Here is a 13,959-nt window from a genome sequence, read left to right on the forward strand (position 1 = left end):
TTTCGCCCCATTTTCAAATTTAAATAAAAGGTTGTAAATATTAATTAGGGATGCCATTCATAATCATTTCTACCTTCTTATTAAGTTTTTATACTTCAAACTGAGCAATAATTATCACAAATGAATGAGATTCTATGAAGGACTAGAAAGGAGGGTGGGGGTTATTTGATAGTACAGACTCACAGTGTCTTAATCCGAATGTCTTCATTGACAAAATTTAATTAAAATCACAATCATTTACAAATCATGTAAAGGCAGTGTTCATTGGGAAAAAAATGGTGAAACTAAGAAATGGAATGAAAACAATGTGAAGCCAGGAACAAAGAGACAACAGACAGAGACAAGAAAAGACAGTGAAGGAACATCCCAGAACTAATTAGGGTTATTGGAAACAGATAAAGACAAAGAAAGCATCTAATGGGAGGCGTAAATGTTCTGAGTCTCTTCAAGACTTTTCATCTCTTCCAAGAAAACTCTCCTTACAGCTCTAACAATGTGAAACACCTCACTGGCATGCTTCATTTCTGCTAGTACTCTGTTCTGTCCTCAACCATTAGTCCCTTTGCCTTAGAATATTTGCTAAATAACTAACGTAAAAATGCAAATGTTGATTTTTTTTCTATAACTAAAACTATGGGGAGGACTGACCTGTATCAGTCCTTGTTGCAGCGGTGCTGAAGAAGCCTCTGACTGAAGACACTGTTTAATCACTGTGTTGTCTTTATGGAAACTGCAAAAAGTCAGCTTCTTAAAACCAAAGTCTAATTTTTGGAAACATACCCAAACAAACACAAAGTGTAAAACAAGATGCATAACTGTGGATATCTCTTTTCTTGTGACACAAAAAAATTCTCCTTTTAAAGTGATAATGGTGGATGCTGTACTTGCTGTGGCTTTTATGGGGGCATACTCCAGCCCTTTGCCTCTGCCTGGAGAGTAGTTAAGCTATGCTCAAGGCCATCTGCTGGACTTTGTATTGATCTGTTGAAAGTGTTGCGAGCACTGTATTAATATGTTACTTCAGCATGCTAAAAGTCCTGTGACCACACCAACCGAGGACTCCTAAAGTTAGACATACACCAGACATATTGAGCTGTTTCTAAAGGATTTTGAAAAGGATAGGGTTGTATTTCTGTCTTTGGTCTATTCTAATACAATGTCGTAAATACAGTAAGAAAATCACTTTTCCAGTTGTATAATCTTTTTTTTTTCTCTCTCATTTAAAAACACTGCTTTAGATGGAAAGGTCAAATTCATAAACTGTTTTTAAGGCATCCAAAGCTCTTTACAGTGAATCCATTATTCATTCATACCAGGTGATGGTAAGCTACATGTGTAGGTAGCCTCAGCTGCCCTGAGGCAGAATTAATGAAACCCTTGAAGCCACTGCCACTCCAAAGGGCTCTACAGCTGTTTGCAGCCATTTTAGTCAATGGTTTGGTTCACAACAGCCGCGCCACAGTGCTTGTCAGAAGCGTTCTAGAAGCACCTTGTTGCAGCTCTCCGCTAAACTTACCAGCAGAGTCACACATCCAGAACGCATTAAACTCAGCAGTTCAGAAAATCAGGAAATCAGACATGGAAGCAGTGTAAAAGCTTCCAGCAATTTTCAAAATAAAAGCCCCCATGTAGATTTGCGCTCGCTGAACCATGTAAACATAACGACATCAGTTTTTTTTTTTTTTTTTTTTTTTTTTTTCATCATAGATGACAAGAGGTTTATCCTGAAGGTGATAACTAGGCAGACTGCCCTTACGGGCGCTCTGCACCTGACCCGCTCCCAGTGTGGATTGCAGTGCCATGGAGGTTTAAACAAAACCGCGGCACAGCTGTAACATGGCGGACACACACCCAGTGGAAATGAGGATTATGCCCTCTGCTACCTGGTGCCTTGCAGAGGATAGCATCCCATGTAGGATCTCTCATCTCTATGGATGGTCCATGGGTTCCATTTCATGATCTTAATGGCTTCCCCGATCCAGCGGTGGGACCATTACTTTCAGAACGGATGACTTTGGCTTCCTTCCAGTTCATGAAGGCTACGGAGGTAAAATAATGTTATGTCTGTATTACCAAAAGGAAATCCAAACATAACAAAATTTCCTCTAAAGCAAGGATGTCCAGTTCCAGTCTTGCAGATCTGCAGATCCTGCAGATTTTAGATGTTTCCCTACTCGTGCACACCTGATTCAGATTAAATAGCTCTTCTCAACAGCTTGTTGTCAAGTTCTACTCAAGCATGTTGACCCATCAATTTGATTCAGGTGGAAACAAGATTCAGCAGGAAACATTCAAAACCTGCAGGACAGCTGCCCTTGAAGATTACATTTGATCTTAAGGTCAAATTTGACTCTTAAATAAGCCCTTAATGACCTCATAACTTAAGGTGATAAAAACATGCCAAAAAACACAGAAAACATGTCATGGGCCATTAGGAGTGGAGAAAAATCCTCTTTGTTCAGTATTATCACTGAATTTAATATATTTAAAAAATAAAAAGATAAGGCTATAAACATAAATGACAGTTACTATGTGGACGGTGTTTGTTTTGATCATAACCTTTGGGAAGAAAACACCATAATCGGATTTTACGATTAGTTGTCTCTCTTGGCCAAAAAGAAAACAAACAAAAGAGAGAAAAAAAAAAAAAAAACGGTGATTATATGAGCCTCCCTTCAGGAAAATGATTGTAGAAATAGAAAGCTTATAACTAAAGGGACAACTAAGATAGTGAGCTGCAGACAGTATCTGAAATCTCTTTCATTACATGTTTTGCTCAGCAATGTATGCAGATAGTCACAGTTTATGTGTGGCTAGTGTTTAAAGTATGAAACTTGACCTGCAGGTTTCTTTTTTCTCCAGGAAAACACTTAAAGAAAACATTCTGTCTGTGTCAGCACATCGAACAGCCTGCTGTGGGGTTTGTCAGCCGGCCGTCACAAACTCTGACTTTGAATGGCACAGCAGTGACCCCAGTGTAGCTGTGGCGTAGGCTCACAAACATACAGAGAAGCCTGCTTCTACATTGTGCTTCACATTCACACATAAACACATTCACAGGCTCAAACCCACATGACTTTTAACTTGTCTGAACTTCTGAGCCGATTCACGCTGGGTTTTGCGACATGTGATTTGATTACTATGGAGAGCTGCCAGCAGTGTTTGCGCCAGGAAGTGAGATTTCTGACACGCGCCCACTCTCGGCAGTCCTGGCATGGCAAAATGCAAACACACACGCAGAGAACACCTTCTCATCCTCTCATATTCTCTGAATATTTCAAGTGCACTCGGACAGTGTGTTCAACCTAACTACGGTGACTAGCCATTACACAGAGAAAAGAACAAGGAGGCAACACTAGAGGCAGGAAATAACAACAAGGCCTGTTTTGCAGGAACATTAATGGCAGCTAAGGGAGACAAGGGTGTTAGGTTTAATCGCAGGATTTCAGAGTTATCATGGATGTGGGTGGGGGGGTTGGGGGGTCTGTAAATCAAGGAGAGAGGATTATTTTATTATGTTTTAGAAGCATATAGTGATTAAGTTTGTGTGTTTTGGTTTGCTTCCATTATGTCGCATGTGTTTCTGTTATATCTCTTTAATGATCTAAAAAGGGCAACATTTTACTCAGTGGTGAATACTTTTCTGCTTTCCTGCAAAAAAAAAACAAAAAAAAAAAAAACATCACATACAGATTATTATTATTATTATTATTATTATTATTATTTATTTGACAATTTGAACTATTTTTCCCAATGCCAAGTTCTTGTTGACCAAATATAGAATGAACAGGAATGACAGACGGAAAGTAGATTTAAAGATTGTGTTCACCCTTAGTCATAAGGTGTCTGAGGGTGAATTCACACCAGGATAGTCTGGGGAACTTAGTCCGATTGGGCAGCAAAGTTGGACATTCTGTATCCATCTTTAATTTAGAGCATAAATGGGCCTTAAGGTAAAAACAAATTTTTAGCTGATGGAGACTTTGAAGTGAATTCTATTGGTACATCATGCATGTGTTCTTCAAGATACACCAACTATAAAGCCTTAAAGCAAAACAAGTCCAACCAGAAAAGTGAGCAGGAGGTGGAAATGTTGATGTAAACCTACAATTTTCTTATAGTATTTGCATGTTGTGCTTCAGTGTACTTCTGTTTGTTATTACTTTCGGTGAATAAACACTGTACTTCATTTAGTTTTGAGCTTAGATTAATTTTTCAAAATGCAAACTACATCAACTAAACATATAAATGAAGCTATTCAGCAGGATATTAGTTCCAACTGCGTTGTTAAAGTGACTAAAACCAATCAGTAACAATCATAGCTCAATAAATTTCCAATTATTATTACAGCAGTATTTTTTAGGCTTTTGGGATTCTTTTTGCTTTAGTTTAGCTTTAAATGTAGGTGTTTCTCTTCTTTACTTGTAACAGAGCATTTAGCACTAGTTTCTCTACTTTCAGGTATGTTCAACACTTCTGGAGGAACAGTTCCCTCAATCTACACTACCGTTCAAAAGTTTGGGGTCACTTTGCCATAGGATTCAATTGGGAAGTGACCCCAAACTTTTGAATGATAGTGTATATGTTCTTTATTTGTTTCTCACATACAGTACAAATCTAGTTTCTATTTTAACTTAATAGGTATCTAAACTCTGTATATTTTTTTTTTATATTGAGGGTGATGAAGTCACTTGTTATAGGCTCCTTTTTAAATAAAGTAATTACTGGGGTTTGGGCTTGTTTCCATAGATCTGATTACCGTGATGCTTGAAGGCTGCATTGCTGGTCGTGTTAAGGAAAAGCTGCAGCTGCAAAGTTGCACTGATCAATATTTAAAATCGGGTGATTGCAAAGTTGTTTGTCTCAGCAAAGTAGCACAGCAATGGTTTTCTAATCGGATTGCTTGCAATCAGCCCTAACTAATTCCCATGCTCTGATTACAGCTACGCCTGTAGAGGTAATTTCTTGATTATCTTGTTTCGTAAGGGGGTTTCAAACTCTAAGTTACTCTCTTTGTCTGTTTTTCAATTATAGATGCAACTTTCTTCACTGAAGAGCAGCGAGACTTCTCAAAAGCCTCTTGGACTGTGTGGAACCAAATCCTTAGCACGATTACTGTCCTCTTACAGACCTCACCTTTAACTTGCAGTAATGGGACTTTGTTTAGTTTGGGTCAAGGAGAGAAACACTGACAGGAGAAAAAAAAAACAAAAAAACAGGCAGATACGTCAAAGACACCGAGCTCCATTGTTTAAGCTTGCTAGTTCGTGACAGATAACAGCTTCTAATTAGCCTAAACACAATTCTTCTCATAGTTGCACATGTTAGGTGACGACACTCTGATCTGTCACGGTCCATGGTTTTGGTCCCTGATTATCACTCTCAGGCAGAGGCAGTTTATCTAAAAGAAAAGTGCAGGGAATGATAACTGCGTCATTAACAAACATATTTTCATGTTTTCATCACATTTAAAAAAGGGGGAATGTTTCTCGTGACATTTAATCTATTAAATTATTTTACCGCAGGTTTCTGAAAAAATGAGACAACTAACTCAATTATTCTGTTAAAGCTTACGTAGTCCAAAGGCATCTGACTATCACATGGTTGCATTAAAAAAACAAAATGTTTTCAACTACAAAATTAAGTTAGAAATGATTGGCCATGTAATTTTTTTTTTTTTTTTCTGCTATATGTACACTACAGTTCAAAAGTTTGGGGTCACTTTGCCATGGGATTCAATGGGGAAGTGACCCCAAACTTTTGAACGGTAGTGTATGTAAACCACAACTTTTATCATTACTTTATGAAATCCATCATGACCACACCTGGCCTGGCTTGGTCCTACAGGCAGCTATCAGAAACAGCTCTTACAAACCTGACCGATATTGTTCAGTTATGTACTTTATGACTTTATAACTTTACTTAATGCTGAGCTGCTTGTCTAGTAAAACTAATTTTGAGCTGGAAAGTTCACCACAAACACTGATATACGAGTATACTATTTTAGATATTCTAATGTAATTTAGTTTTGGTGACTACAGGGTAATTGTAACTATCTTGAAATGAGGACATTTCCTCTTCTTGCGTCTGTTGCTTTACCGTTTGCCATTGTCAGAGCCATTAGCTTAGTGTGCTCTGCGCTAATGTTAGCTTGTCCCAGAGTAAAATTCTACCTCTTAAAATGGCGATAAGTCCACAAACCCGCTGCGACCAGTGTTGGTAGTAACGCGTTACAAAGTAATGAGTTACAGTAACGCTATTATTTTGGGGGGTAACGAAGTAAAGTAGTGTGTTAAACTTAAAATATTGGTAACGAAATGACTTTGCTGGACTACAGTAATGTGTTTCTGCATTACTCGAGCCGTGTTTGCCTATGTGTAAAGTTCTGATCTGTTTTAAGTGGTACCTGTGTGTGTGCTTGTCTGGGCACATTGCTATAGAGATTGATTGGCATGACGTAGCTGATTGTGCGCCAACCGAGGAAAAAGAAAAGTGGAGCTGGAGACGGAGACAGGGGCTTTTGGTCAGTAGCGATATTCACATTATTTTCAGTTCAGTCCATTTTCAGTCCAAACTTGTGGTGAAAGATCCTGCTCGCCGGTCAGTGTAAGGAGTCGTTGAGCAGCTGACCCGCTTAAACAAGCTAAGCTTTTTTCAACATTTCCTGGAGCGCAGCAGCCGGTAAGACAGACAGAAATTAACAAGCTAGTTGCGGGGTTCATTGTAGGAGACGTGCTCCCCCTGTCGACTATTGAATCGTCCAGGTTTAAAAAAATACTAGATAAAATGATTATGAGACAAATGTGCCCAGTTCCTCCCACAGACAGGGATGTTGTTCTTGTGGTTTTAAAGCCATTTTGTTTAGTGTACAACAAACACTAAGCAGCCAGGCAGTGATGATTCGGCAATGATGTTTGTCCACATCTACAAGTTGAATTAAGAAATGGTAAAGTAAAGTAATAAGTAGTGATGTTACTTTTCAAATGCAGTAATGAGTAACTTCATTACAATTTACAGAAGTAACGAGTAACTAGAAACTAATTACTTTTTTAGAGTAACTACCCCAACACTGGCTGCAACCAGTGTAACACATCTATCTTGTTGTGTTAATCTATATTTATTTAGGATACAAGGGGTGGACGTGAAGTTTGAAATGGCTAAAACATTGAATACAAATTGTCATGGCAGAACATAATGTAGAGCACAAAAATAAATTTGTTGAAAGTTAAGGAAACAGAATAAAACTAAAAGAAGCTGACCACAACAGCTGAAGAGGGTCCAGACACCTTACCAACAAGTGCTGTAGTTTTCCGGGAGGGGTGGAAATCCAAACTACGCAAATTACTTGGAATATTTTTACCATGGTAAATAAATTCCTGGAAATGTTGGAGGAAATCCCCAAATGTTAGCTTTTCCTCTATTTTGACTTCTGAGTCTGGATGGATGCATTGATTCTATTAGCTGTGTGTATTCATCACACTGCTAGCAAGCATGCCAAACACCACAAGCAGCATTAAACTGTTATTGGACAGTGCAAGTCATCTAATTGAACGGATTTCAGACCAGAGCAGTGCTGTTGCTGCATGGTTGCCCCCCTGCTGGTCCTTCAACAAATACAGGGTAAAATATTTTTGCACTGGCACCACTTTTAAGACTCAGACTACATTAATTAATCTGAGTGAGAAGATGCTGGCAAGCCTAATGAGGTGCATATTCTGTCATACTCTATACTGCAAACACCTATATTTGTTCATGCATACTTCCATGTGTGGTGTAAAAGCAATGCTTTGTGATCATTTATTTTTCATCTCTATCAAATATTAAATCTTGTTCTGACAGACTGCAAACATTTCAATTCTTTTCCACATCGTGGTTTTTAATAAAGCCAAAAGGTGGTGTAAAAAATCGTTTAAAGGTAAAAAAGGGTTGATTTGGGAATTTTTCTTCATTATTTTTTCATAAAGGGCTGTAGGATATGTGAAACCTTACACAAGCAAGCTTACTCAGTATCAATAAGACACTAGTGCTAACTTTTTAATAAAGCAGGAAAATACAAGAGTTTGTTTGAAATGAAAATAAGTAGCCCTGGGTTAACTGAAAAAATAATTGCAGGTTAATCCCAAGCTTTGCAACTGGCTTTGTAGCAACCGGAGCTTTTTGCCAGATATTACAGGTAAGGACTTTGCAGCCAAGCTTTGTAGAAATCCCCAGTTGAAAAGACATGGATAAATGGATTTACTGGCCCTGACAGGAACTGTTCTGTTCTTGTAATCTTAAAAAATAAAAAAAAAAAAATAAATAAAAAAAAATCCTGTACAGAGGGCACTTACAGCAATGCTAATTTAAAATCAATGCAGCAGTCAATGAGGATGCACTCCCCTGACTGCAGTAACAATGGTGGTGTTATATTAATGTGCAAATGAATGGTGAGAGGACGTTCAAATTAAAAGGGGAGTAAACTTCCTGATGCAGCAGTTAGCCCCCACTGTAGGACAGAACGTGCTCTTTGGTGCAACTAAGGTGGTGAGCAGCAGCAGCTACAATAAAAAAAGGAAAATAGCCAAAGGAGAGCTGCCACTCAAGGAATAAAAGATGTTACACAAGCAGAGGAGATTTAAATGAAAGGAGATGTACAGCCATTGCCCCAGCATTCAGATTATGCATGAAAAGCATTAACCTGGCTTTTAGTGTGCCACAATGGGCAACTTAGCCTCTGTCAGCCCACATACAGCTGAGTCCCAGCGACATCTACTGCTCTGCAGAAACACTAAATTCACACAGGCATATGTTCGTATAAAAACATTCTCCACCAGACAAGATAATGAATCCGAAATGAGTGATAAAACCTTTCTGAAAGCCCTTGATTTAACTTTCATGACATGCATTTGCAATTTAGACTCAATGATACTACATGGTGTCAAGTAAAAAAAAAAAAAAAAAGCATCAATATTCATATAATTGCCTTCTGCAGGGCTAGGAAGATTGTCTTCATTTAATTTAATTCTTAGTTTAAAGTAAGTCAGCCCTTCAAGACACAGCGGAATATACGTGACAGTAAAAGTCTGTTACCATTATTTTCTTTCCCATTAATTTAATCCAGCATTAAAACTAAATACATTAAAAAAATTTAAAAAAAGGGAGCCTGCCTTGCGGGATCTAATCAAGCTTGGATGGACACGATTGTGACAAGACAGCCGCACAGCTGAACTTCTGGAAGAGTACTGACTGTGTGACCTATGAGAAGAGAAACCTGAACAATGCATAATGTAGCAGATGAAACTGGGGAGTAGACCCTTTGCACTTTTCCTTATATGGATTTTCAAGCTGTAGATATGAAGGTTTAATGTAAATTTAGACTTTCAAATTAACAAAAAGTTAACGGGCAAACTGTTCTATAAGGAGTGTTATGTACAGCTTTGGAGAGGTGTGTTGCATTTGTATACCATAGGGTTACATTTTAGGTATCTCTAAACTACCACATTTATTGTAATTATGAACCATGCTAGTAGCTTGGCTCTAAGGGTGGTCCATTACTTGGACATTGGCAACAGTCTGTCCATTCAGTCCACTACTTTTGGCTATGATAAAATATCTTAAGAACTATTAGATCAATTACAGTATTCTTTTCACAAAGATTTGTGATCCCCAAAGTAGTTAGCTCATTACCATAATGAGTTTGCACTAATAAAGGTAATGACAAAGAAGTCGGAGGCCAAAGGGTTCAATTATCCAATGAAGCCAAACCTATTACTTTAATTAGAAAAGAAAATATGTACAAGTATCCTTACTGCTGCCACATTAGTGAAGAATTAAATGGAATGTTCCCAGGTTAGTAATAAACAATCATGTCTTTTTCCGAGACACATTTCTAAAGATTCAATTAGCAGAACAAAAATTTTGTTTTTTTCTTTTTATTAAGAAAATATTTCAGTAAATGCAAAATTAGCCTTCATATCCCTGAATTCAAGATGAGTCACTGATGAACATAAGGACTTTATATGTAGATCCAGCTACAGTCCCAGGGTACCACCTTCAGCTTTAGCAAAAAAGACGCAATAGTTTGCATGCTAGCATGCCACTACTGTTCTTATGCAACAAAATAGATGTAGCCTCAATTCTCAACCACTCTTTCTTCCACTTTGTTTCTTCATCATCCTAGGTGGTATATTGAGATGCTTCAAAATATATTAAATTCATACAGTTAAACTTATTTTTAAAACATCATCTGATTTTCACAGGGCCATATTCTACAATACAGACAAGCCTGTAATAAACTGAACTAAGCTGGGCTGTATTTATATGAGTTGTATTGAATATGTTTACTTTCTCTGTAAAATTTCCAGAAGGCCCCATTATAAAGAATTTAACGGATTGTGTTGGGGTTGAGAATTTTATCAGAGGGTTCTAAAAGGACTGACTCACTTTTAACTCAGCCTCAAGTGGTTCTTCAAAGATATGCAATTATGTGGCACGTCAGTGCTGGTTTTATGTTTCAGCTCCGAAAGTTGCTGCTTTGTGACAAAAGTTTCACTCAACAATTCTCAAACTGTCGTATAAGACAAAAAAGGCATGTGCAGGGCTGCTTTTAATTGTCTTTTTCTTATTATTATTATTACTATTATTGTTTATTTATTTTCTCAATAAGAGGATAACACAAGGAATTTCTAAAATGTACTTTTGGTCCAGCATTCTAGACTGATCCAGAACAACAGTGTTAGTCTCTTATCTGGATAGTGGAATTGAACTGTTAAATTTTGCATTTTGTCTTTGCTTTCACCTCCTGTTTGGTTGGGGTTGTACACTAAAAACACTGGGTTAGGTTAAGTAATCAAAATTTAACTGGATATTGGACTTAAACACAAACAGACCCCATATCTTTTGAATTAGCGGCCATATTTACTCCACTCTTAAGAATGTTGGTAGGTACTGAGACTGAATGCTGTTAACCGAGTCACTGCATGGTGCATATAATTTTGTACAATATTACATAAACACTTTAGTCGTTTTTATTTTATTAATAATTTTATATATTTAGACAACTGTCTTTTCTTTTTATAATGCCCAGAATATATTGATTAATCAGAAATGAAGCCACACAGATATATATATATATGTTTGATTTTAGAATCAAAATGTCATACAATAAATACTTAATTAACCCAAAAATCTTCTGTATAATGGTGCAGTTGCAGCAGTTTGTAAACCTGCAGGTTCATTTGTTTGTCAAATGGTTGCATGAACATTTAATGATCTGTAAGTTTTAGATTGATGACAGGTATAGCAACTTACACCAAACACAAGGTTAACACTGACACTGAACTTTCTGAGACAGAAAGAGAAACATTTGTTGTTCAGCAGATTGTAACGATATAACTTATTAATAATTAGTGTTTCTGCATCGTAAGAACTCTCTACTTTTCCCGTGAGTTTATCCTGGTAAGGACATTCCCGGTAAGTGGGAAATCTGAAAGTTTAGACTCCTGTCAGGGACCCCTACATGAACCAGGTTCTTCATCCTAAACCAGATTCCTGATCTTAAACAAAAAACAAACACAAAAGTACATATTTCCTCAAAACAGATGGCCATTTTTACTTTGTGCTCCTGGATGAGGACACAATCCTAAGGCTACGTCCCCATCTCACTACTGTTCACTCTATACACTCATGACTGCATACAGACATGAAGAAAAGAATATCAAGAATTTTGCCATTAACACCATCATCACTGGTCAAATTGGAAACATTTCTTGTGCATAGAAAACACTAGACTAAAGTTTTCTTCTTTTCTTTTTTTGCATCTGTAATTCATTGTACAACCTTGTGTTATATAATAATCAAATACACTGTTATGGCCGCTGCTCATTGCAGGCAGCTGTGCAGGTAATTGCCTGGCCCGGAGGTCTGTTTGGAGTGGCTGGATTAGACGCACCCCGGTCTCCTCCACGCTGATTGGCTCATCATCCGGCCAATCATACTGCAGCTTGTTGGAGTCCAGGAAATAAAGAGCTGCTGCAGAGTTCATTCAGGAGGGAGAAGCTAGACAGCACAGGCTGCTTCCCCTCAGTCTAGCAGAAAAATGGTGGCGTTGCTCTTCTGTGTGTTTGCTGTGCTAAATGGTAGCCTTTTATGTTCATGTATTCACAGCAGGGTTAAACCTGGCTGTTCGTGTTTCCCTTTAATAATAGTCTGGTTAGTGTGGGCCTACCTTTGTTATACACACAGTTTTGGTTTCAGCTGCGCTTCGGGTTACGAGTTCTGCCTTTTTGTTAACCTTGGTGTTTAACTTTTGTTTGTGTTGTGTTGGGCTAAGTTAGGTTATTTGTTGGTGATTGTGTTCATTTAGTTTATTGGAACTGCTGCACCTTTTGTTCTTTAGTGTTCACGCTGAGTTAAGGGCACACTTTTGTTTGTATAAATTTTATATATGGTTTACTTGGCGGGTTTTGTGTATGGTTTTAGATTTTAACCCTTTTTTTTTATTTCTTTCAGCAGTTCCTCTAACCCCAACACTTGGTTAGGTTTGACTTCCTGTTTTATCCTTAAATATACTCACCACAATAAAATGCTGTGTTTTACTTATACACCTGTCCACGACTGTCTTTTATGTTGCACCCCACTCATACCCCTGAAAAGGGACGCGACATACACTCTTAAATCTTGAACAAGTGTGGCGAATATGACCATTAGCGTAACAACCTTACATTTGCAGAATAACATACCTGCATTAATATTTACAACAAAATCCCTGCTTGAGAGTTACCTGGCAACAATTACTACCAGTTCACTGTTGTGTCAATGACTGTAAAGACATTTTCAATAGTCTTTGCTGCCCTTACAGAATAAGCACATGCTGTCCCAATTCAAGTTCGCTGGACAAAAATTATGCTGTAAACCAAACAAACAGAAATACAGCTGGGAGCTAATTTACCTGCAATAATAAAAAAATAAAATAAATTAATTCTAAGTGCAGGAAAATCAATTATACCCTTTTCTGGCTGAAAACAACATGAGAAGAAATAAGCTAATTCAGCTTAAATTGCTTTATCGATTATCTCCTTTATTAGCACCCCCCTTCAGCAGAGTTCATTACTATATTGAAATATATACAGTTCATCTTAGGCATGATTATCTCTGGCAGTAACAACCCCAATCAAAATGGGATTTGCATGTGCAGCAGGGGGTTTCTGCTGCAGTATGCAGCTGTGCCTGCTCCAATTAAGAGGAACTTCTTGTTACCCATATGCCATCCTGCAAACCATTGATTTACTGCCAGTCTATTTTTATGACATTTCTTATTGATGGAGTCATCACTTTTAATGATTTAAATGCTAACAACAGAAGCCTTTGTCTGTCATTTAGCAAGGCTGACTGAGGCCAGTAGCTACTCTGCATTAACTTTTTACCTTAAAAGGAGGCAACGTGACTTTCAAGTAAACAAGCAATTTTTCTTCTTTTTTTTCTCCTGATAAAGCATTTTAAGTAATGCACTGAAGGCTGGGATGACGCAGTCTTCGTGCATGCCCATTAGCAAATGGTAGCTGATTTTAGCCAATCTTAGCAAAATATTTAATATTTCTCTGGCTGTGTTAACTGTCTAAATGAGATTATGGCATTAAGTTTTCTATTAGGTAGTGACTTGTGACCACCTTAAATGTTCTATAGTCTTTAATTGTAAATGAATCTAACACATTTAACATTTAGCTTCTTTTTAGTCAGAGGCCTATATGGATTTTTAAAGCACAAATAAATCTCGAGCCTTAAAAGTACTGCAAGTTCAGAGAATCAAATCAACGTTACAATTAGATGGAAGAGTGTCAAAGCTCATGCTTCCCAAAATGCTGCCTTATCCTTATTAATTCTAAAACCTCCACGTTAATCTTAGCCTGCATGGGAAGCTGCCAGCATTCACATGAAAACTACTTCTTCATCTCACTCTTGCTGCTGAACGAAGCAATGCCA

The sequence above is a fragment of the Melanotaenia boesemani genome, chromosome 24 (genome assembly GCF_017639745.1).
Source record: "Melanotaenia boesemani isolate fMelBoe1 chromosome 24, fMelBoe1.pri, whole genome shotgun sequence".
Lineage (NCBI taxonomy): Eukaryota > Metazoa > Chordata > Actinopteri > Atheriniformes > Melanotaeniidae > Melanotaenia > Melanotaenia boesemani.